This window comes from Ambystoma mexicanum, chromosome 4p, assembly GCF_040938575.1.
Source record: "Ambystoma mexicanum isolate Mex_15411 chromosome 4p, UKY_AmexF1_1, whole genome shotgun sequence".
Classification (NCBI taxonomy): Eukaryota; Metazoa; Chordata; class Amphibia; order Caudata; family Ambystomatidae; genus Ambystoma; species Ambystoma mexicanum.
Genome location: NC_090927.1, coordinates 559,386,772 through 559,408,871, shown reverse-complemented (window position 1 = coordinate 559,408,871; position 22,100 = coordinate 559,386,772).

The window sequence follows — 22,100 nt, the reverse complement described above, 5'->3', positions numbered from 1 at the left end:
GCCCGCCATGTTGTATTCACGGATGTTCGCAGAAAGGGCTGGAAAACATGTTTTGGGCATCTGGTGTTGAGTAGAGGGTCTGGAAAGGGTGGGGGAGTGAAAGATTCTTCATATGTGCTGGAGGCCATGTACCCAAGAGTCTACCCACTGGCTGCAAGTGGTGTAATAGTATGGGTACAGAAGTGGATAGGGTATGTGGCAGGTGGCTTATTGGACTGCCCCGAGATTCTTGGATATATGAAAGTCTGTGCAGTGGGTGCAAGTAGTGTAATTGTATGTGAAGGGGTAGGTCCTCAGGCAAGCAGCTTATCTGGTGACTTCAGCCAGGCTTCATTAGGGTATGGGGAGTGGAATGTAGATGATATGAGGATGTTTGTATAGGCTGTATTATGCTGTGGTGGTTGTGGCAAGCTCCTGGACTCTTAGATTCGGCTCACTGGTTGAAGTACTTTAATAGTATGTGTAGAGAAGTGAATAGGGCATATATCAGCTGGCTTATTGGACTGTCCAGCGATTATTGGCTGTATGAGAGCCTGTGAAGTGGGTGCAAGTAGTGTAATAGTATGTGAATGGGTAGGTCCTCAGGCAAGCAGCTTATCTGGTAACTTCAACAGGCTTCATTAGGGTAGGGGAGTGGAATACAGATGATATGAGGATGTTTGTGTAGGCTGTATTATGCTGTGGTGGTTGTGGCAAGCTCCTGGACTCTTAGATTTTGCTCACTGGTTGAAGTACTTTAATAGTATGTGTAGAGAAGTGAACAGGGCTTATGGCAGCTGGCTTATTGGACTGCCCCAAGATTATTGGATGTATGAGAGTCTGTGCAGTGGGTGGGAGTAGTGTAATAGTATGTGAACTGAAGTTTACAGGTCTCTGCTGGCTGCCTTATGTGTGTGGGTTGTGGTCACTAGGCAGATTTTTGGGTGCATGTTCGTATTGTGCTACGGTGGTTGTGGCCAGTACCTAGACACTGGGGTGCATGGCCTGGCCACAACCACCACAGCATAATACGGCCATGAACTCAAGAATGTGTTGCTGGCATATGGATTGCACAAATATGTGTATAGAAATGCAATTTCCTGATTACAAAGAAGCATGACACCAATAATCGTATACTCACTGTATAGATTGTTGAAGCACTGTACATCTTTTTTTAACTCAGTGATAGAATACTGTTGAAGTGGCAATAGAAGATTTGAATATTATGTCACTTTAGGCACATACTGGGGATCATTACGAGTTTGGAGGCAGCCATGATGCTAATAGCACCATGGCTGCCTCCAAACCCATGTCCGGGTCCGTGGTGTCAGAATGGGGATTTACCGGGACATTCCGACCTTGGCGGACCCGGTAAGTCCCCATTCTGAATGCCATTCCCCATTCCCATTCGAGCCCCCATAGGGCTCAATGGGAATGGAGAAGGAGCTAATAACGGGCCCGCAAATAGCGGGCCCGTTATTAGCTCCTTGGTCCCTTAGCAGGACATGCTAAGGGACCTTGGAATGCGGTGGTAGGGAGTTAACGGGACCGGCATCCTTACCGGTGCTGTTAACCCCCCTACCACCGTACTTGGAATGAGGCCCACTGTCTTTATTGCAAGTGGAAAGGCAGGAGAAATCTTTGTTTCATTGTCTGTGATGAAATAAAAGACATAACATGTTAGGGAAGGTATTTCATAATGTTGTATTCCATTCAATTTCACACACGTATGTACTTTGTGGACCCTCATAATGAGTACATTACAGTACTATGCTTTAAACAAGTGCACTGTGCAATGTGCTCCATTCCTCTGTTTGACTGCATAATCATTGGGTCTGTGGGGAAAAAAAGTCATGCAGGATTTGAAAAAAAAAACCTCTGCATTAATTTGATGTTATGTGGCACACTCTGTTTCATTGACGTGTGCAGTACTCACAGAAATGTTTAAGTTGCACATTTATGTGGCATTTCTGTTATAAGCACTGTTGCAGTAGGAGGAATTGAAATGGTGTATGCTTTTCTTTTTGGAAGAGGTGGTACTTTGGTTACAGTTAGATACCATTTGGAGTATTCTAACTGTTTATCTGTTTCCTGTTTTTAGCTGTATCCTTTTATACTGTTTGATTGCTGTTGGTGTTTCCTAAGTACTGTGCTATTGCAAACTAATACTGCAGGATTGTCGGGGCAGTTAGATCACTGTTGGCGTTTTCTAACTGTTGGTAGTTTGAAAGTTGTTGAGGGTATGTCTGCAGTATTTTGCTGAAGGTTGATTTTTGTAGTTTTACAGCTGAAAGTAATATTTTAGTACTCCGGGTATAGTAAGATACCGGTTGGTGTATTTGGGTTGTTTATACTTAATAAGTGTTAATGGGTTTCCTCAGAAGAACTTTCATTTTTGTTGCTGGATTTTAAATTGTGTAGTAATGGGTAGTAATATTGCAGTATTATGTTTGCAGTTAGATACCAGTTGGCGTATTCGAACTGTTTACAGTTTCACAGTTCTGCAGGGTATGTCTTCAAGCACCTTCATTCTTGTTGGCGGATTTCCATATTCCACTATTGTGAAGTGCCTTTGCAGTATTATGAGTGTAGTTACATGCAGTTGCATATTTATTGTAGTGGTATGGGCATTGGTAGACAGCTGTTGCCTTATTATAAAAGGTGGTGGTTTCACAGGTCATTGAGGACAGTTTGTAGACCCTCATACTCAGTACTTATCTTGTTAAGTACTATGGGTGAAACAATATTAGTGTGTTCTTTCCACAGTTGTTGTTTTTCTGTGACTATAATCATTTGGTCATTGGGAAAAAAAACTGTATAGCAGCGCAACTGATGTCCTCATGGGCCAGTTGGTGTATGCTAAGTTGTTCCAGTTTCATAGGGCAGACAGTTATTTTTGTGCCAGTTACATAGCTGAGGGTGGGAATTGGGCAGTAGGCTATGCTACTTTTGTCGACCAGAGAGTACATTTTGGTTTCAAGAATATTAAGTAGGCATTTGCAAGATTTGCTGGTAATCTGTGCTTCAGAGTAATGGAAGTATCATTGCATTTAAACCACCCACATTTCTTTTGAATGTATGCAGTATAGTGACCTGAAGTGGTTGTGGCACCCGTGTGGTAGATTATGCCTACTGATATGAAGGTTTTCTTGCTAAGTGATACTTACCTGTGTGTGAAGCTAGTAAGCTTGCAGTTGTTTTTGGTACCATCTGCATTGTATTGTAAAAGCATTACTATTACATATTGGCTATGTGACTGTTTCTTTAAGGTGGAACGATTGTCTGAATTGCAAGTAGTACATAATATGCCATGATTTGCATTTTGTACCAGCTGCTGAAATGGAATGGATTCACAGTTAGGTATAGATACATACACATACACATACACAAAGCGCTCATTAGGGACATGTTCCTGCGCCACATGGCTGCAGAGAGTGCATGAATGTTTCCACATGTATGAAATCTGGAAGATTTAATTTATAGGTATGTTTTTGCTTTCCAGTACTTGCAGTAAGTACATTAGAAATTCATGTAGATCTTCTTGTGTCTTTATAGTGAATCTCACCGATCCCGCACAGTAGTCTGAGTCCTGCCTTATTCCTGAGACACTGTAAGTGTTGTCAGTATTGTTTGTTGCATTTCTATGAAGGAGTAACATTTGCAAACACAACTGGTCAGTGCCATTTAAGCAAATGTTTTCAACATTTGGTGGAAATTGGAATTGAACATTGATTGCTACATTTGCATAGCAATTTACACCAGTTGTGTTGGATAATTTGAATGGACCAGAGAGTTCTGTGTCTGACTGATGGAAGTCTGTGTGCTTTTTTGAAGAGGTGCTTCTCTTTATTTGTGCTGTTGGGTATACATTTGTTATTCAGTACATCCTAATGTGGTGTGGTAATTGATGGAGCAGCAGATGCTTTCAATTTCTTTGGTGGTACTGTTGGGAGATCACGTATAAGTTTTGTTTGCACTAGTTTTGTTACGGTCCAATTTGTGTCCTAAGGTTTCAAAAATAGGTTCACTATTCACTCGTGTTAATTGAAGAAGATCTCCAGAAACAATAATGTGATTTCCTCCAAATAGTTCTTTGTAGTCCGTTTTAAGGACCTCTTGCAATCTGACGTGAATCAAAGCCAACATTAGGTTGGAGACCATGCTCACCTCATCTATTAGGAGCATTTTCATTTGTTTCAAAACTCTGCGTAGCTCCATAGCAGCTTCTACTAAAGTTTGTAGTAGTCTAATTTGTTTGGTGTTCTACTGGAAGGAGTAGCAATCAGTGCAAAGTAACACCACCTATGTTGTAGGCAGCTAAACCTGCAAGGGCAGTGACAACAGCTGAAAGCTTGTTGTTTGTCTATTGTTGGAGGAACTTGCTGATGATTTTGATTTAGAATATTTTGCCTGAACCAGCTTCACCACATACTTACAGGAGTACAGGTTTATAGTTTTGACACGTACAAGTCATGGCTAATTCTGCCTAATTTTCCATGAGTAGCTCTCGAAGTGGTTCTTGGATTCCTGTAAGAGAGGGTTGACTGCTCTCAAGAGGGTCAACATTTAGTTGTGCTTGAAGTTCTTCCACGTGTTGGCGTTCATTGTCCAACATGTTTTGTACTGTTTGAAGTTTATATCTGTTATAGTGCTTTCACTCACATTGAAAGCATCTTCATAGGAGACATGGGTGTCCAACCAATCTTCTTCTTTTCTCCATGGTTTAAAAAGTTGCAGTAGGGACATGTAGTAAAGTTCTCTATGTTGAGGAGTTTTTAATGATTGCTTCATATGATTAATCAGGCTGTGTTTGGTAAGTTTAGCCAGGCTGCCCTCACAACTTTTGAATATGTTTTTACCTTTTTTCTCATCTGGTTTAATATTATTTTTGTATGAAAGGTTTGTGGCTATGTGGTATAGACAAATGGGGGTAATTAATGGAATCAAGCTCAGAAGTGGCGCACACAGCTGGCGCACAGAGGGAGTGGAGGGAGTTTGTGCCAGCTCGCGCCAGCCGCGTGCGCCAAAACCCTTTTTGATGCACCGCGCATTCATGGATTATACATCCATAACCAGCCGTGGCGGAGCGTGGCGCAGGGACCCTACAGCAGTGCCAGTTACACCCCCAACGCCGCCCATTGCTCCAAAAACACCAGCACAAATCCCCTACATGGTGCAAAGCATACAGCCCCCCAACAATGAAATCGTGCTAAAGACGCCACTCACCGCTCACGCGACAGCCCAATCTCATGTAATACTCCTCGCGCACCTCTACGAATACACGTACCCCGCTCGCGCCAGCCCAATCATGTGTAAAACTCCTGGCGCACCCCTCGGAATACGCGTACCCTGCTCTCGCCAGCCCAATTATGTGTAAAACTCCCTGCGCACATCTCGGAATACGCGTACCCACTTGCGCCAGTCCAATCGCGTGTAAGACTCCCTGTGCACCCCTCGGAATACGCGTACCCCACTCATGCCAGCCCAATTGCATGTAAAATTCCCTGCGCACCCCTCGGAATACGTGTACCCGCTCGCGCCAGTCCAATCGCGTGTAAAACTCCCTGCGCACCCCTTGGAATATGCGTACCCCATTCGCCCCAGCCCAATCACTTGTAAAACTCCTCACGCACACCTCGGAAGACTCGTACCCTGCATGCGCCAGCCCAATCACATGTAAAACTCCCTGTGCATCACTCAGAAAACACATACCCTGCTCGCGCCGGCCCAATTGCATGTAAAACTCCCTGTGCACCCCTCGGAATACGCGTACCCCACTCCCACCAGCCCAATTGCCTGTAAAATTCCCTGCACACCCCTCGGAATACACATACCCGCTCGCGCCAGTCCAATCGCGTGTATAACTCCCTGTGCACCTCTTGGAATACGCGTACCCCACTCGCCCCAGCCCAATCACGTGTAAAACTCCTGGCACACAACTCAGAATATGCGTACCCCACTTGTGCCAGCCCAATTGCATGTGAAACTCCTGACGCACCTCTCAGAATACGTGTACCACGCTCAGCCAATAGTTGTAGGGGTGTCCCCTGTGGTGTGGGCTGCCTGCAGGGGGTGCATGGGCTCCTCACCACATTGGTGCACGAATCTGGGGTTACACAAGTGAGCTTTACACGTGATTCCGCTTGCGCGAGCGGGGAATGTGTATTCCGGATCACGCGAGTGAGCATTACAAGTGATTTTGCTGGCGCGAGCAGGGTACGTGTATTCCGGGGTACGCAAATAAACATTACACACGATTTCGCTGGCGCGAGCAGGGTACATGTATTCCGGGGTACGTGAATAGCATTACATGTGATTTCGCTGGCGCAAACGGGGTACGTGTATTCCGGGGTACGCGATTGAGCATTTCAAGTGATTTCACTGGCACGAGCGGGGTGTGTGTATTCTGGGGTACGCAAGTGAGCATTATACGCGATTTCACTGGCGCAAGCAGAGTACGTGTATTCCGGGGTACGCAAGTGAGCTTTACTTGCGAAATTCGCTGGTGCGAGTGGGGTACGTGTATTCTGGGGTACGCAAGTAGCATTACACACGATTTCGCTGGCGCAAGCGTGGTATGTGTATTCCGGGGTACGTGACTGAGCATTACACGCAATTTTGCTGGCGTGAGCAGGGTACATGTATGCCAGGGTACGCGAGTGAGCATTACACGCAATTTGGCAGTGTGGGCCCTCCTGGGTGTGCCCTCCCCTCTTCCCCATGCCCCACAGGCAGCCCATACCACAGGAACACCGCTACAACCCCTGGCCATACACCGCAGGCAGCCCACCTACCCTGACCATGCTTGCAGGCAGCCCATCCACCCTACCCATGCCCCAGAGGCAGCCCACACCACAGGGGACACCCCTACAGCCCCTGGACATGCCCCACAGGCAGCCCATCTAACCCCAACCTTGCCCCGCAGGCAGCCCACACCACAGGGGAGACACCTACAACCGCTGACCATGCCCCACAGACAGGCCACATGGCACCATGCACTTGTGAACCCCAACACATCTCCCCCCACCAGTGACGGGCACCTGCCAGCAGGTCTCGACACATGTTCCCCCATCCCACCCCCATTGAGGGCAACCGGCCAGCAGGCCCCGATTCATGTCCCCGCCACCAGTGACGGGCACCTGCCAGCAGGCCCTGACACATGTCCCCCCCACCAGTGATGGGCACCTGCCAGCAGGCCTCAACACATGTCCCCCCACCGCACCACCATTGACGGCAACCTGCCAGCAGGCCCCGACTCATGTCCCCCCCACCAGTGACGGGCACTTGGAAGCAGGCCCTGACACATGTCCCCCCACCCCCATTGACGGCAATCTGCCAGCGGGCCCCGACTCATGCCCCCCCACCAGTGATGGGCACCTGCCAGCAGGCCCCAACACATATCCCTACACCCAACGTACTGTCAGAATAGAGGCCCATGTCAGAAATGCCAACCCAAATCCCACCCCACATCACAGCACCCCAGTCCAAACACACAACCATATATTGTACCCACTCTCCACTAAAAGCACCAGGCCTTGACATTTAAAAAAGCACACACATGCACCCAAAGACATGTCCAATAGAGCCACACAGTGGTGACACATGACAGAGGCAATGGACAGTGACACATGCACAAAACTAATGAGAGTAGACCACACCAATAATGAAGATTTGTGAAATGTATGAAAAAGAAAACAAAATGACAAATTCAAAACCACACATGCAAATGAACAAATTATCAAAGCAATACCAAAAAGAAAGGTAAATCCAAGGAAAAATAAAAATCAAAGACATGAAAACTGAAAAGTGGTCCATTGCCAAACACCACAGAAATAAAAACAAAAGTTGAAAAACAAAAAAGAACATTACTCCATGGGATGAAAAAAAAATGGATGTATGTACATGTCCGGAACTATCCACAATGTAAGTCACAAGGGTCCATGATCCCAAAAACAAAGGAAACCTACCAAAAATCTAATCAAAAACAGAAGTATATATAAAAAGGAGGAGCAAAGTCTGTGGACTCCAAATCATAAATTAAATGAAAGGAAACCTATGCCTAATTAACTATGTACAAAGGCGGTGGGCTAGTCCGACAGCTCACTTCTTGATGTTCCGGGCCAGGGCATCATTGAACTCCACGTCGATGTCCCGCAGACGGGCCTGTTCCCTGGCCTCGATGGTTCACAGGTATGTTGCCATGGACTCCTCCAAGTCCCTGCGAGTTGCCATGAGGCTCTCAGCCCACCTCAATGGCCGGTGCATGGAGTTCTCTGCCCTGACCATCGTGAGCCATGCCCACTTCGCCCGCCGCTGCTCTGCATCGATTTGCTGGCCCTACCACTACCACACGAAAGACACTTGCAGTCCTGGGTCCTCCTGCCTGTCGGCCGATGTCTGCCCCCAGGATGTTGTTGGCCCTGAGTGATGACGCCTCCCATGCCGAGCCTGCTGCTGCCTCAATGCCAGATTCCTCTGCCACCACGACGGCCTCCGGGCTGATCGAATCCCCCGGCGCCGTCGTTCACGTGGCCTACTTGACGATGCCTGCACATCCTTCATTTGCTGGGGTCCAGTTGATGGTGTGACCACCCCTGCTGGACCCAGACTCGCGACTGTGGCAGGGATGTGCCCTCTACCAGCCTGGCCGCGGGCTCTGGGGCAGCTCCACAGGGGTCCCAGGTGATACATGGGCAGGAAGACAACACGGAGGATGACTAGTACATAGGGGGTGCAGTTGAGGAGGGGGTCCCAAGAGCGTCCAGCACATGGATGAACCCTGCACCAGTGACTTGTCCTAGCAAGTCGAGGCAGCCAAGCAGGTATTCAAAATGACATGTACTGTCCTGCCTAGAACCATGCACGTCATCCCGAATACCATGCGTGCGCAACGCCATACTGACTAGGACAGGCTGCACATGGTCACGGATTGCCACGTTCGCAGGTAGAGGATGACCAGTTGTTGTAGACACATCCCCTACCTGTGAGCGGGCCTGGAGAGAGGGATCCCTGCTGGTGCGGGATGATGCAGTCACAGGATCGGGGATATGATTACACACAGGCACCTCCGCAGCAACCTGTGCTGCCTCCTGCCCCTTCCCCTGGACTGCACCACTCGCACCAGTGGAACTACCCCCTCCAGACCCCATGCAAGGAGCTGATACGGACTCCTCCTCAACCAAATGCCCACCAACCTGGATGACTTGGTGCCGTCTTCCTCAGTACGCCCCTGTGGGGGCTCAGCTGCCCCTTCTGCTGCCGAGGAGTCCGCCTCCAACCTTGGCCTCTTGGACCTCCCCTCGGCAGCTGCGACCATGGACGCGGCACCAGACTCCTCACTCGCTGAAGGTATTAGAACCTGGGAGGGGAACTGGCCCTTGCCTCTCTGGCTGGCGGTAGAATCCCTGCTGCTGGGCTCCACAGCACCATCTCCGCCCTCTTCATCAGTCAATGCTGCAGACAGGTAGAGACAGAACACAGGCATCAGGTCACCGTACAATTGTCTGCTACACAAATGACAGTTGCACATGAATGTCAGTGTCAGACATCACAGATGGCATTGAACTTCCCAACACTCATGTCATTTGAACCCTGTCATGCAGTCTGCGGGTTGCCATCACTCTGGTGCCAATGCCCCTCCAGGTTCCCGTCATACTAGTACCCCTTCTGCCCCTTTACCCTCACTCACCCAATCAGGGCAGCAGCAGCATGGTGTTCATTGGCAACGCACATGGAGGCAGACGGGCATGGATGGTCGCCCAAGGTCCCTGCGTCTGTTCCTCCATTGGCAGCTGCCTTGGCGTTTTGCAACATTTCAGCGTAGCCTGCAGCCCAGCTCAGTTTTGCATCCGTATCACGTGACCAAGAGGGGCCAACCCGTTGTTGTTATCACGAAACACTTGATGCGGAAGCGCTTGGGGAGCCGTGCATCAGGTGAAGCAAAGGCGTCTGATCACCTGACTACTCAGCGGAGTTAAAAACGGTGATGACACGCTTGCACAGTGCTTCACAGCTGTTCATTTTGGCACTGTTTGGCGTCATCGTACTTTCTTGATCACAGAATCGGACTATGGAGAGTTTAATCGGATTCCTCTTGCCTCTCCCTTGGATTATGGTCTGCTTCTTGTTGCTTCTGGTCTCCTGACTCCTGGACTGCTAATTGGTTTTCCTTCAGATTATCACTCAGACTTTGTTGTGCTCTTTGGCTTCTGACCTCGGAACTCTTGGATTGCTTTTGGACTGCCCTGATCCATTTTTACGCTTGAGACCGCAACCGCGGCTCACACAGGTGTTACAGCGTGTGTTCATCCAGAGTGCTGATCAGTGTTTTCTACCACTTGCTGTCGCCATTCACACACTGCTGGTGCCTGGAACGCCTCCTGCTCTGTCTGTCCCAACACAGGGTATGGTTGACGCCCCTCCCTCCTTCCACCTAGGTAAGCCCATTAGTGTTTCCCAGCATACGTTCTGTGCACTGTCTGTTCTTGCCATTTTCTGTACTAAACCCTTGCTTGCCTTACAGCGGTCAGAGGGGTTTCTGGAATTCCTGGTTCCTGATACTTCAGCACTCAAGACCTGTGGCCTCAAGGATTGCACAGGGAGTTGTTTAGTATCTCCCTGTTTGGTACTTGGGGGCAGAGGTTTACATAATCTTCATGACAATCAATATATAACAGACTGTGAAGCCTGACTTGTCGTTCGGATTATGGAGGCCTCAGCCGGGGACCCCATAGCCGCTTTGGTGCAAGCAGTCGCTGTCCTAAGGGTGGATATGGCTGCAGCCACAACGGCCATCCATCATCGCCTTGATACCCTTCAGAGTACACGCCACCCCCTGCCAGCTGCTCCTGAACTTGGGGATACAACACCACAGGCACTGGATCCCTCTGGCACTCCATCCGCCCCCATGCCAGTGGTGATTCCTACCCCTTTGTCGTTAGCAGCCCCCGAAATATATCACAGTGACCCCAGGAAGTTCTGCACTTTTCTGAAGCAATGTAAGCTCCACTTCCTCTGCTGACCTAAGGCGTTCCCTGACTCCACCACCAAGGCTGCCTTTCTGTTGTCCCATCTGTGCGGTGTAGCAGCTACCTGGGAAAATCCACTTTTAGAAAACGACCACCCAGCCCTTTATGACTTTGAAATGTCCAAGGTGTTTGACACAAGGCACAAGGCCCAGTCACGAGATTTGGAGCTACTAGACCTAGCCCAGGGTAAACAATCCCTCATAGAATACATAACTCGCTTTAACCAGCTATCAGCAGAGACCTCCTGGCCTGAGAACAAGAAGGCCGTGGTATTCTATAGGGGGTTAAGCGGCTCCTTGAAAGATGCCCTTTCGGTGGTACCTTCACTCCCAGCGTTATATCCTGACCTGATCGACCTGGCTTTGCAGGTTGACGCTCGAAGAACCGAGCAGAGGGCTGAAGCCGGATTTTCTGGTGTTCATACACTCCCTCTATCTGAAGCACCCAGTGAACCCATGCAGGTTGGTGGGCTACGTAGTCCCATAAACAGCACAGAACGGGAACGTTGGAGAGTGGACAATGCGTGCTTTTACCTTGGCCTCAACGGACATTACGTCAAGGAATGCGCCCGTTGCCCAAAGAACAAGAACCAGGGTTTTCAGAAAGCTTGCCCCTGAAGCTGGGGGTCAGGGCGAGCACTCATCAGTCCCCTTCCGATTCAACTCTCGTGTTTGGGTCCATAAGACTCGTCATAGTCCATGCTCTATTGAAACCAAACTCTGACACCACACACTCCGTTCAGATCGTTATTGACTCAGGGGCTACAGGCTGCTTTATTGACATAGCATTGGCTAATGCTCTTAATTTACCACTAGTAACCAAGAAGTGCCCTGAACCAGTACAAGCCGTGGATGGGACGTCCCTTGTTTCCGGCCCAATAAAGCAACAGACCGCCCCTCTTGAGGTAGTCATTCAAGATACCCAGAGGGAAACACTTACGTTCGATCTCATATCCACACCTCAGGTCGGGGTCATCCTGGGTATACCCTGGTTATGGCAGCACAACCCGCTTATCAACTGGGGAACTGGTCAAGTCCTTTTTGAATCCGAAGTTTGCCAACATTATTGTCTCATAGAAACCGAGGGGGTGCCTACACCATCACGAGCACTAAGAGCGATTGCCCTTCTTGCTGTGGCTGAGGACAACAAACCACTTGCATCAGTCTTGCATACTATCGGTGCCGGCCTGGCTAGCATTCCCACAGTTTATCATGATTCCGGGCAGTGTTTGATGAAGGTTCCGCGGAGGGTCTACCCCCGCACAGACCATACGACTGTCCCATAGACCTGGTACCCAATGCCCCGATACCCAAGGGTCGGGCCTACTCCCTCTCTCCTTCCGAAGACCTGCCTTTAAAGGACTACATACAAAAAACTCTGTGTCTGGGCCACATACGGCCTTCTACCTCACCCGCAGCAAGCCCGATCTTTTTTGTTCCAAAAAAGGAGGGTGATCTTCACCCTTGTGTGGACTACAGGCGTCAGAACACCATTACGGTTAAGAACCGTTACCCGATTCCTCGCATAAGCCTGCTCCTGGATCGGTTAACTCACGCTTCTATTTTTTACAAACTAGACCTCAGGGGGGCATACAACTTAATCCGTATCCGTGAGGGAGACGAGTGGAAGACGGCATTTTGCACCCAACAGGGTTTATACGAATATACAGTCATGCCCTTCGGGTTGTGTAATGCCCCGGCCACGTTCCAACGAGTTATGGACGACGTGTCCAGTGACATCTTGGACACATATGTTGTGGTCTACTTGGACAACATCCTTGTGTTTTCCTCTTCTCTGGAGGAGGAACATGTTGTCTATGTCAAAGAAGTGTTGCCTCAATTGCGCAAGAACGCTCTCTTTGCTAAACCAGAGAAATGTCAATTCCATACCAAGGAGATAGAGTTCTTGGGTTTCCACATCTCACTGGGAGGGTTGGCTATGAATCAGTCCAAGATCCATGCTGTACTGGACTGGCCTGTTCCGGTGAATCTGAAATCCGTGCAGTCATTTCTTGAATTCGCCAACTTCTATCGGCGATTCATTCCAGGTTTCTCCTCCATTGTGGCACCACTTATGGTCCTGACCAGCCCCCACGTTCCCTTCACGTGGTCTTCCGAACAGCAGACGGCATTTGAGACACTCAAATCCTCCTTCACCACGGCCCCAGTCCTCTAACATCGAGATCCGGAACTACCCTTTGTGGTGGAGGCCGACGCTTTGTCTTTTGCATTGGGGGCTGTACTTTCCCAACCTTGCCCAGCATCTGGTCATCTACACCCTGTGACTTACCATTCACGCAAATTCACCTCTACTGAATCACACTATACGGACATAGAGAAGGAATTCGTTGCTATCAGAGACGCATTCCAAGTATGGAGGCATCACCTTTTAGGGGCTAAGCACCAAACCATTGTATACACACATCATAGGAATTTGCTGGACCTCGCTTCCCTCAAGTGTGTCAATAGCCGGCAAGTGCGACGGCACCTGTTTTGTGCGGCCTACGACTTCCTTATCAAACACAGGCTGGGTGTGTTCCACGGCAAGGCAGATGCACTGTCCTGCTCCCCTGGGAGGGTGTCCCTTCCGGTATTTCCAGAAACCGTACTTGGTCAAGGCCACGTGGTTTGCATTTGCACACCCTCACAGCCCATGTTGTCTGCCATACGTCTCTGGGTTTCCCAACACCCACACCAGTTATCCGAGTGTATAACACAATGGACTGCCTTTCGTTCAAGAGAGACTGGTGTTGCCAACCAGCGATACCCGGAACCTGGCATTGGAGTGGTCTCACGACTCCGCCATCAATGGGCACCCTGGCCAACAGCGGACTTTAGCATTGTTGAATGCTGGTGCTGGTGGCCGTCGATGAGACGCGATGTAGAGAACTATGTGAACCCATGTTCAGTGTGCGCCCAATGCAAATCACACAGGGGTTGCCCGTTGGGTCTACTTCAGCCCTTGCCTGTGCCCCCGAAACCTTGGCATACCCTCATGATGGATTTTGTTACCGATTTACCCCGGGTACAAGGTTTACGACACGCTGTGGGTGGTGGTTGACTCGTACACAAAGATGGCCCGCTTTATCCCCTGTTAAGGCATCCCTTCTGCCCCCACTCTGGCCAACCTGTTCTTTAAGTCTGTGTTTTGTCTATTTGGGCTCTCTTCGGTTCTGGTGTCTGATAGGGGATCACAGTTCACGTCCTGTTTCTGGCAAGCCCTCACAAAATTGCTTGGTATTGATGCCCGGTTCTCCTCCGCATACCACCCGGAAACCAACAGACAGACGGAGAGGGTGAACCAGGCCATGGAGCAATACCTGCATTGTTTGTCTTTACAGCACCAGAAGTCCTGGCTCAGTTTATTACACCTCGATGAGTTCGCATACAACAACGCTTTGCATTCCTCCACTGGCTTCTCCCCATTTTATTCTCTCTATGGCCAACACCCCCGGACCTTTCCTATTCCCGAACTCTCGTTGTCTTGTACTCCTGCTGCTACTGCTTGTGTTCGGGACCTTGCCTCGGTCCATGCCCGTACTATTGCCCATCTACGGGAAGCCCAGTCTTCCATGAAAGCGGCGTCTGACAAGAGGCAGGCTGCGGCTCCCGAATACCATGTAGGGGACCGCGTTTGGTTGTCTACTCGTCACCTACGCATACCCGGTTGCCGCAAGCTCCTCCCTCATTTTGTTGGTCCTTACCGGGTGTCCAAGGTCCTGAATCCAGTAGCCTATCATCTTTCAGTCCCTGCTACTTGGCGTATTCACCCGGTTTTTCACACCTCTTTGCTCAAACCTTGACCTGACCCTACCCGCATTGTCGCACCTCCGGCCCCTATGTCTGTTGTGGCCCCCGATGAGTTTGAGGTTAGCGCCATTCTGGGTTCCCGTTTCCTTAGGGGGCGATTGCCATACCTAGTGGACTGGTTGGGTTATGGCCCTGAAGAGCGCTCGTGGCCTCCTGCCCGGGATGTTCATGTCTGTCACCTGGTCACACAGTTCCATCGGGATTTTCCATCCAGCCCACGGGGTCGTGGGCCTTTGGGGGTGGCTCTGTCATGCAGTCTGCGGGTTCTCATCACTCCGGTGCCAATGCCCCTCCAGGTTCCCGTCATACTAGTCCCCCTTCTGCCCGTTTACCCTCGCTTACCCAATCAGGGCGGCAGCAGCATGGTGTTCATTGGCAACGCACATGGAGGCAGACGGGCATGGATGGTCGCCCAAGGTCCCTGCATCCGTTCCTCCATTGGCAGCTGCCTTGGCGTTTTGCAACATTTCGGCGTAGCCTCCGGCCCAGCTCAGTTCCACACCCACATCACATGACCAAGAGGGGCCAGCCTGTTGTTGTTATCACGAAACACGTGATGCGGAAGAGCTTGGGGAGCCGTGCATCACGTGACGAAAAGGCGTCTGATCACCTGACTACTCAGCGCAGTTAAAAAAGGCGATGACAAGCTTGCACAGTGCTTCACAGCTGTTCATTTCGGCACTGTTTGGTGTAATCGTACTTTCTTGATAACAGTATCGGACTACGGAGAGTTTAATCGGATTCCTCTTGCGTCGCCCTTGGATTACGGCCTGCTTCTTGTTGCTTCTGGTCTCCTGACTCCTGGACTGCTAACTGGTTTTCCTTCGGATTATCCCTCGGACTTTGTGGTGCTCTTTGGCTTCTGACCTCGGAACTCTTGGATTGCTTTTGGACTGCCCTGGTCCATTGTTACGCTTGAGACCACAACCGCTGCTCACACAGGTGTTACAGCGTGTGTTCATCCAGAGTGCTGATCAGTGTTTCCCACCACTTCCTGCCGCCATTCACACACTGCTTGTGCCTGGAACGCCTCCTGCTCTGTCTGTCCCAACACAGGGTATGGTTGACGCTGCTCCCTCCTTCCACCTAGGTAAGCCCATTAGTGTTTCCCAGCATACGTTCTGTGCACTGTCTGTTCTTGCCATTTTCTGTACTAAACCCTTGCTTGCCTTACAGCGGTCAGGAGGGTTTCTGGCATTCCTGATACTTCCGCACTCAACACCTGTGGTCTCAAGGATTGCACAGGGAGTTTTTTAGTATCTCCCTGTGTGGTACTTGGGGACGGAGATTTTCATAATTTTCACGACAATCAAGATATAACAAACCCACACACATGCACAAATAAAGTGGGATCGTGCAGCAGGCATCCAGATCCATACACACGTAACTGCATGAACATCCAAAGGTTGGCATGATGTCACAAGCAACATGGGGAGTGCCGATCACACGCCACCAGACAGACATGCATCTGTACATCTCCACCACCTGTAACAGTGCAATCATTGGCAACTATGTCACATATGTCAATCAGGTACCTAGATGTCCGGATAACATGCATCCATGGCGTCTCACTTTCACACACATGCCAAACAGACACACACACATGTACACCATGCACGTACATGAAGGTGGGACCAGCATCCATGTGTCAAACCCCAACCATGTCATAGTACATACACAGAAATGCAAACATGTGAGCATCTCCACATGCAGTTGGGCATCATGCATTGGAACACATACACCATTGATGTGCATCACACATGACTGGACTCACATGCAGCACGTGCATGTCCCTGCACACACACATCCATACCTGGGCCATGTCAGACACATGTCCAAGCTGCACACTCCTGCCACACTTGAACATGCACTGTGTGGAATGGGATAGGACAGACACTCACCGCTCGTCTCCAGACGGGTCTGCCTCTCTAGGACCTGGTGGTGAAGCACCGGGTTGATGCGTTCCAGGACCCTCATCTGGTTGATGTTAAGTTGGACCTGGCGCCCCCCTGCATCTGCTGCACGCAAGAGGCGCCGGGCCTTCATGAGGGTCCTGGACCTGTAGTCCTCCCAGTGCATCTGGATGTGTTTCAAGTCGTGGGTTGACACCCCCTCCGCATTGATGGCAACCACGATTTCCGACCAGGTCCTCTTCTGTCTTTCCTTGTCAGTGCACGGTCGTCTGAAGAGGGCATCATAATGCCCCAGGACTTGCTCCACCAGGATGTCAACTTCTGTGGCTGAGAAGGTGACAGTCCTATGCCTCTCTGGCTGGTGGTTGCCAGTGGTATCAGATGGTGTTTGCTCCAACATGGCAACCCCCAAGGTAGGTGTGGGTGGGCAACTGGGTCCTGGGGCTGGGCCGTGGAGTGATGGAACAGCAGTCGGGAGTCTTCTGTTCCAGCAGGGGTGGTCTCAGCAAATGGACCCCTGCAGATGGCTGATGTGCAGGCACCAAATAGCAGGACACGTGGGCTGCAGGCAGGCAGGCAGCAGCAGATGGCTCGTGGGAGGCTGCTTGGGGGCCTGGGGGGCAGGAAAATGGCCTTCTGGGCAGGAGTGTGGTCTTCCATGTGTTGTTGCGTGGCCAGCTCAATGCAGAGTGATTTAGCACGTGAAAAAACAGCATGTCAGCATGTAATTCGAGGAAAGGTCCTTAGCGCGTAAGTGCATAAGTGCGTAAGTGACGTGATGCGAAGGGCAAAGGCATTTCCCTCGGCACAGGTTACAGGTGAGCGCAGGCCAGCAATTCCCTATACGTGCTTTTCGTGGAGACCGACGCGTGTGTTGCTAATTCTTGTTGTTTCATGCCATCACTTCACAGTGGATCGAGGACGTACCTCTTCTTTTGGTGGGGGTCTTGCCTACGTGTGTTTTTCTTTCCCACGCTCATCAGACGGTGAGTTGCGCATGCTATTTTACCCACTGCGGGTCCCTCTGTGTATCGCGTACCCGTTTCTGAGGTCATAGTAGCCTGTGTGTCCCACACGTATGCGTTTTTTGTGTCCCTTGGTGCCACCGCGTACTGCGGGAGGTTAATTCGACACACGTGGGCTACCGGGGGTTGCATGCATGGTTTTATTGCAGATTTGGAGTGCCTGAGCATTGCGTGACCTGTAATTTTCTCCCAGGGTCACATACAGCCTTGCAGGAGCACAGGGGTGCTGTTTACCTCATGTACCCCGCTCCCTTCACCCCAATTGCCCAGGACAATTGTCGGGTACACCTCCCATTGGCACTATTACATCCGTGCCATGGTTGGGAAGCCACGAAAGGTGAGGGGCACCTCAGTTGGGCATCCTCCACATGGTGGGTGTGGTCCGGGACATGGCCGGGGAGACCAGGGATTAGGGGGAGTCCAGAGTGGCCAGGGTGGCTGCAGAGGGGGAAGAGGCAGTGTTAGGGAGAATTCTCATTCAATGGCTAATTTCCCTTAGCTAGTGAGTCCCTCAGCAGCTTTGCTGGATTTCTGGAGTTTATTTTTTCCACATGGTAAGAGTGTGAGTTTTTCCCCCCACTCTTACCTGTGTTTTGCCATGTGTATTTTGACTGTTTTTGTGATTGTGGACTCTGGAGTACACCACGTCAGTAGCCCCACTCTTTTGTTTGTTACACAGCACCTTCAGTGCAGTAACACAGGGTTGTCTCTTAGACTTCCCACTGACTCCATTTTCTGGAGCTGACTACTGTCCACCAGAAAAGGGTAAAGTTGCCATTAACCACAGATCCAGTGCATCCCATCTTATATGGAGTATTGGAAAGGGTTAATTCTTAGCCCCATTTACCTGTGCCTCTTGGAGCATTGTTTCGCTCCCTTAACAATAAGACTTGGCTGGTTGCAGTTGTACTTACTCTAATTTTCCTATCGCGTTTATATAATATAATGTGGTAACGTTTTAGGCTATTTTAGTAGCCTCGAACTTTAAACCCGCTTGCCCAAATGCTTTTTATTTCGACTCCAGTTGGGTGTTAATCGCCATTTCTTTTTGTTAACATCCGTCTTGGGTCTTACCAGAAGCCCTCCTTTGGCGTCTGGGTGTCTAGGTGGGCTGAATGTGAGGGAGGGGTGTAGTCACCCCCTGCACAGGGTCTCCTTGGAGACCCAAGTCGCACTTTGTGTTGATTGGCTGAGGTGGTTGTCCGTGCTGGACAACCCCCCTGCTGAGTGATTGACAGCCAGGCTGTGTGAATGGGGTATTTTTATCATAAAAGGCAGGACTCTTGGGCTAGAAGGCAGAGACGCCACTGGAACTGCAAGGAACCAAAGAGAACCGGAGAAGAAGGCGGTTGCTGCAACCCCGGATCCCGGTGAAGCCCTGCTGCAGTCCTGAGCTATCTACCCTTCAACGACAAGAGAAGATCCAGTCCGGAGTCATCTTCCCTTGAACCTGGTGAGATCAACCAGCTCACCCTTTCTTCAGTCAGAGCATCCTCTCCTGGGTCGAAATCACTGCTGTTCTGTAGTGGTCCAGATAGCCATCAGAAGAGCCCTCTCCTGATTTAAAGGAGTGCACCTTTTAGTCATCGTCTTTTTCGCTGCTGCTGGCCTCATCCCTGGGTAGTGCAGATTGCTCCAGAAGTCCTCCTTCTTGTCCCCATGACTAAAGCCGCAGGAAACGTGAGTCTGCAGGAACTACCAGGAACAACTGCCGTGGCAACAGCTTTTCTCCAATGGAAAAAGTTACTGTGCACATTTGGTCGTTCTCTCCGACTGACCATCCGGAATCGGGATGAACCCTTTTCCTCCATGAAGATTTATACTTTCTTCCCTCCCTCTTATAACTTTTCCTTCCATCTGAAAATATCTAAGTACTCTTGGCATCTCGAATCTCGAACTGTTCAACGTGTGATCCTCGGCAACTGAGCATCTTCTCCATCGACACTGGCGCAGGCCTATTGACTTTAATCTGTATCTTTGAACAAGTCCTCCCGATTCCCTTGCCTAGACAAAAGCATTGCCTGTGATTTTATCCTCTTTTCCCTTGTTTGAAATTCTAAAGTACAAAGTGTGTTTTAACTTTGTGAGCATTTCTATCCGCGGGCACGCATTAGTATCGTAACACCTGTCTGTCAAATCCTAATGTATTTACCTTGAATTTGCTGGAACAAGTGGAGGTGGTTTTGTGTGGTGTATTTTACGTGTGGTTTTGAATGTATAGAAGAGAAGTGTTTTATGAACATATGGTTTTAAATAAATGTACTTATATTTTTTACCTGAAACCTTGAGTCAGTGTTTGCTTGAGTCACAGTAATTGTGGTCATTTTGGTAATCTCTACTACTGCTCATTTACTCTTGAGATAAGTCTGGCTGCTCCGCTACTGTTACCACTTTAACAGTGTAGCACAGGCTTGTACCAAAGGTGAACTTGTATTACCACTTGTAGTCTTAATTGTGTGTAGTGGTCCCTAAGGGCACTGCACAGGTTTCTGCCTAACACAGGTGTACAATGGTGAGGATTTGGAAGTATAGTGATTACACTTAGAGTGCTGCTATTGCTTGGGTTCAACTAACCCCAAGGCTAAACACCACTAATTCTATTAACTGAGAAATCATGTCAAATATGGAAAGCTACACTGAGGAGGGTCTCTTAAACTACACTGCTGAGGTTTTGAGAACCATGTGTAGGGAGAGGAGTCTCTCTGGTAAAGGAAAAAAATCTGAACTGGTTGCAAAGTTATTGGGAAAACAAATTCTGGAGAGTGGGTCAGAAGGATTTACCCTCCAGCAAATGTGGATACTGATGTTTCTGATTCTGAGAGTGTTGAAGAAGAAGTATATAACCCTTTGTTAGGAGTTCCTACCAACCCCTTGCCTGCTCAGCAACCACAACCTCTGTCCACAGGGACCCCCACAGGTCCTACACTCACTCCAGAGTTTTTATTGCACTAGAGAAAATGAGACTTGAATTAGAAGTGAAACGTATTGAAGCACAAACTGCCATGAAACATCAAGAATTAAGGCTCAGAGAAATGGAGATGGCTCATGATCTAGAAATGAAGAAATTGTCTTTGGAAAATATGTCTCTCCCAGAGTCTTCTAGGTCTTCCAGCCCTAAGAGACCCTGTATGCCAAAGGAAATGATTGGTATGTATGAGACTAAACTTGATGTTTTGGATTGGTTAGCAATGTTTGAGTACAATCATGGGATCCAGGGTATCGCAGGCAAACCGTTGATTAATTGTTTATTTTTCTAGACTTCCCCCTGTTGCAAGTGATGCTGTAATGGAGTTGGGGGAGGAGGATAAGCAGGATTATGAGTGTGTGAAGCTAGCATTAATAGCTAGATTTGGGAAGACCCCTTGCCAGTACCTTAAGAGGTTTAGGACCCTGAAAAAGCATGATGGTACCCCTTGGGCTACCTGGGTATGTGAATGTTTGAAAAACTTAGATGGTTGGGTTAAGGGTTACAAAGTGAACCCTTATGAAGGTTTGAGGAATCTTGTAATGTTGGGAGTCTATTTTTGATGTCTGCTCTCCTGAGCTTAGACAGCACTTGGCTGATTCAAAGGAGATGGATCCTAAGAAATTAGCTAAGGCTTCTGACTTGTGGGTTGCCAACAGGGCTACTCACAAGGTTTCTGGGGCAATTCAGAAGAAGGATGAGGGAAAGCAGCCAAAGAAAGACAACAAAGATAATTCCAATGATTTCAATCCAAAAGAGGGCCCCAAACATATCCAGGGTAAGCCATAAGGGAAACCAAATCAGGCTAGTGTACCCTCTGGTTCCAAACCAGATGGCGATCAGAACAAACCCCTATTCCATAAAGCATTTGGTCAATGCTTTGTTTGTGGGTCAACTGACCATGTGAAAGGAGATCCCAGAAGTAAGGGTAAATCTTCAGGGGTCCACACTGTCTCCCTAGCCTTCTTCCAGTGGATGAAGTACCTATAGACAGTTTAAACTTTCAGTTACTAGCTGATGAGCCCATGAGAGTCTCAGCTAGTGTTTCTTTAGTGCATTGGGTCTTTGGGAACAACACAACTTAGATGTCTATAACTCAGATAATACTAAAGAGTATTACAAAGATAGTGTTCTTGTGAATGGTCAGGAAACCCCTGCCATCAGAGACACTGGAGCCAGCATAACTGTGGTTGATGAATGTTTTTTCAAGGTGGAGGATGTTGCTAAGGCACCCAAACACCTAACCAAGTTATCTGGAAGCCCTGTGCAAATGGATCCCCAGTTACCAGCTCTCATCCAATGTAATGACATGACTGTCAGAATACCTGTAAGTATGCAAAATAACGTGCATGGGAGGGTCCTGTTGGGCAATGACCTTAAAA